This window comes from Ornithorhynchus anatinus, chromosome 7 (assembly GCF_004115215.2).
Source record: "Ornithorhynchus anatinus isolate Pmale09 chromosome 7, mOrnAna1.pri.v4, whole genome shotgun sequence".
NCBI classification, from domain to species: domain Eukaryota; kingdom Metazoa; phylum Chordata; class Mammalia; order Monotremata; family Ornithorhynchidae; genus Ornithorhynchus; species Ornithorhynchus anatinus.
The window spans coordinates 2,450,029-2,453,994 of NC_041734.1; the positions used below are offsets into that span (position 1 = coordinate 2,450,029).

At 50.8% G+C, this 3,966-nt stretch overlaps 1 non-coding gene across 1 annotated transcript; it reads right to left on the reverse strand.

The window, feature by feature from the left end:
* Window positions 1–1,447: 1,447 nt before the first annotated feature.
* On the reverse strand, window positions 1,448–1,580 carry LOC114813584. Its single transcript, XR_003761301.1, has one exon. It is a non-coding gene; the product is annotated as a small nucleolar RNA SNORA7 (small nucleolar RNA).
* Window positions 1,581–3,966: the final 2,386 nt, after the last annotated feature.

Consider the following 3,966-nt stretch of genomic DNA (forward strand, 5'->3'; position numbering starts at 1 on the left):
GGGCTTAGTCGGGGAAGGCTTCTTGAAGGACATGGGATTTTCATAAGACTTCGACGGAGGGAAGAACGATGGTCTGGTCTGATGGTGATGACGGTCTGATGGTGATGGCAAACACTTAAATACCACAAGCAAACACTTATATACCTCAGTCATTATTAGCAACGAGCATTCTCTGAGGTCGTATAAAATAATCTTTCAATTGTCCCAATTATGCTCAAATATAATTCAACTTTTATCCCCGAGGGATTTATCCTCCCCCTGTTTCCAAGGATTTTTTTAATTGGGAATGACCTGCCAGACTCTTGTCCCCTTTGAGAATCACAGTCATTCACGCACACCCCTCCACCTACATTCACGCAAATTTACACACACCCTGCACACACTCGCACACAGCCTCCTCTACAACGTCCCCCCTGCTGCACACACAGCGGGGAAGTCATGGAACCAGGATTAGAACCCAGGTCACTCGATCAAGCGTATATTTGGCACTTACTGTGGGCAGGGCCGTACAATATAACAAAAGTGATAGCTACATTCCCTGCCCACAAGGAGCTCACAGTCTAGAGGGGGAGAAGGACATGAATAGAATTAAATAAATTACAGATATGGACACGAGTGCTCTGGGGCAGAGGGAAGGGGGAATAAAGGGCGTTAATCTAAATCCAAAGGCAATGTAGAAGGGCATGGGAGAAGAGGAAATGAGAGTTTAGTCCTATTGCACTCCCCTAAATGCTTAGTCCAGGGCTCTGCACACAGTAAGCGTTCAATAAATAAGTCATTGATTGACTGACTTCCTTTTTCTTGGCCTCACTTTCCCCATCTGTAAAACGCATGGTAAAATCCCTGTTCTCCCTCCCCTTTAGACTGCTAGCCCCAAGTGGGTCAGGGACCTGACTATCTTGTATCTCCCCCAGAGTTTAGAAGAGTGCCTGGCACACAGTAAGCGCTTAACAAATACCATAAAAAGCCCCCAGAAAGCAGCATGGCTCAGTGGTTAGATCTAGGGCCGAGGAGTCAGAAGGTGCTGGGTTCGCCATTTGCCTTCTGTGTGACCACGGGCAAGTCACTTCACTTCCTTATGCCTCATCGGTAAAATGGCGATCAAGAGCGGGACAGGGACTGTGTCCAGCCCGATTCACTTGTATCTACCCCAGATCTTAGAACGGTGCCTGGCATGTAGTAAGCACTCAAATAGCACCATAATAATAATCATCGTCATTATTATCGTCTTGTCTCACGCCGTCGAGTCGTCTCCGACCCGTAGCCGCGCTGCGGACGCCTCTCTCCCTCCCGCTCTCCACGTGCAATCGTTCTGATAGTGTAACCGTAGAGTTTTCTTGGTAAAAATCCAGACACGGTTGACCACTGCCTCCTTCCGCGCAGTAAACCTGAGTCTCCGCCCTCGACTCTCTCCCGTGGCGCTGCCGCCCAGCACGCGTGAGTTTTGACTTGTAGCAGGTTGCCTTCCACTCGCTAGCCACTGCCCAAGCTAGGAATGGATATGTCTCTGCTTGACTCTCCCTCCTATAGTCAAGACTGGTAGAGGACTGGAACCTCTCCAGGTACGACCCCGAGAGGGAAATCATTATTATTATCATTATTATTATTAACTAACCACCCCCAAATTCTGCCCACCTCTAAACCTCTGGCGTAATTCTTCTCCCCCGGCTCTGCACCCAGAAAGCGCTCAATAAATACGATCGACCGACCGGCTGGCTCGGGCCCACGTGAATCCCAGTGTGACCAGAAGGTGAGCTGAGGGTCTGCTTGCCCCTCCTCACAATCCCCGCGTCCCCCATCCTCTCCCCCTCCCTGTCCGCCACCATCCCGGAGATGAGAAAGGCTGTTGTTTGCCTCCTGCCGCAGGTGTGGCGGGCCTGAATGGCGAGAGGAAAACCAGCTGGAAGGACCCGTCCGCCAGCTGCCCGGGGCCCGTCTGCTTACAGAAATACCACCTGTCCCCAGGGCGGCGGAAAAATATCACTCCCCTCGCGGGGACCTGCCGCTCCGGGCCCCATTGTGCCGAGAGAGGCCTTTATCTCCGTCGGGCCGCACAAAAGCCGCCGTCGTCGACAGAACCCTTAATTGGATTCTGGACAGTGATGGGGTCTGAGGAGAGGCTGTGCCGACAGAGACTCCAGCGTGGCCTGGTGGTTAGACCCCGGGCCTGGGAGTCGGAAGGACCTGGGTTCTAATCCCGGCTCCGCCCCTTGTCTGCTGCCGGGTGACCCTGGACAAGTCGCTTGGTGGTACTGGTTTGTGAAGTGCTTATTGTGTGCCGGGCACTGTACTAAGCCCTGAGGTGGATACGAGCAGATCGGGTCGGACGCAGTCCCTGTGCCACACGGGGCTCACGGTCTTAATCTGCGGGGATTTGAAAACCGTGAGCCCCACGTGGGACAACCCGATTACGCTGTATCTCCCCCAGGGCTTAGAACAGTGCTTGGAACATAGTAAGCGCTTAATCAATGCCAGAAAAGAGAAAATCTCCACTTACAGATGAGGTAACTGAGGCTCAGAGAAGTCAAGTAGCTCACCCGAGGTCACATAGCAGACGAGGCAGAGCTGAGTTTAGAACCCAGGTTCTCCGGCTCCCAAGCCTGTGCTCTTTTCACTAGGCCACTCTGCTCTCCCAAGCGCTTAGTACAGTACTCTGCCCATGGTAAGCGCTCAAAAAATATGATTGACTGACTGACTGCTTCTCCATGCTGCTTTCCAGTGGTTGATAATAGTGCTATGCACCCAGCGGGAACCCAGAATAGTGTTCACCCCTCAGGAGATGCCCAGTACGGCATTCTTACACACAGGATAGGTCCAGTACAGTGTTCTTCGCCAAGTAGAGAGTTCGGCAACCAGGAGGCACTCAGTACAGTCGTTTATTCCAAGCAGAGCCGTGAACTAAAAGCCTTCTGCGTACAGAGCACTGCAACGGACACTTGCAAGAGTTCAGTACATGCAGGTTGTATTTACCCCATTGCTTGGCACAGTGCTTGGGAAAAAGTGAGCCCTTAATGAATACCATAATTATTAGAAGTCGGGGCCCCTGTCCTCAGGAGTTTGCAGACACCTTTGAGCTCTAAACCCTAGACTATCATTCAGTTTCCTTGAAATAAAATAGAAATCATCATCCCAGCTCTGCCACTTGTCAGCTGTGTGACGGTGGGCGAGTCACTTAACTTCTCTGTGCCTCAGTGACCTCATCTGTAAAATGGCGATTAAGACTGTGAGCCCCACGTGGGACGACCTGATTCCTCTGTGTCTACCCCAGCGCTTAGAACAGTGCTCTGCAGATAGTAAGCACTTAACAAATACCAACATCATTATTATTATTATTATTACAAGCAGCCTATCGAAAAGAGCCCGGGCCCGGGAGCCGGAGGACCTGGGTTCTAATTCCGGCTCTGCCACTTGCCTGCTGCGTGACCTTGGGCGAGCCACTCAGCCAGCCGATCATATTTATTTAGCGCTTACTATGTGCAGAGCACTGTACTGAGCGCTTGGGAGAGTACAGTGTAACAATAAACGGACACATTCCCCGCCCACAGTGAGTCACTTAACTTATCTGGGCCTGGAAAATGTGATTCAATCCCTGTTCTCCCTTCTACTTAGACAGTGAGCGCCATGTGGGACCTGGTGATCTCGTATATACACCAGCGCTTAGTACAGTGCTTGGCACATAGTGAACACTTAATGAATTCCACGTGGCTGATCTGTGGATCAGAGCACAGATCGTTTCTTCGCCAAGGGAGAGGAGAGTCACTGGATGCTAAACCTTCCTCTCAAGAATAGGAACTAAATGCCAAACACCTAGATGCTTTTGACCACAAGGATATCATTCAATCCACCGGCCCGGCAACTCACTATATTGATAGAATCTGGCTCTCCCTCTGCGTAATCTTGCTCTAAACTCAACGTTTCATGGTCAATAAATGATCGTTTGAAAGATTGATGGGTACATTTATTTTG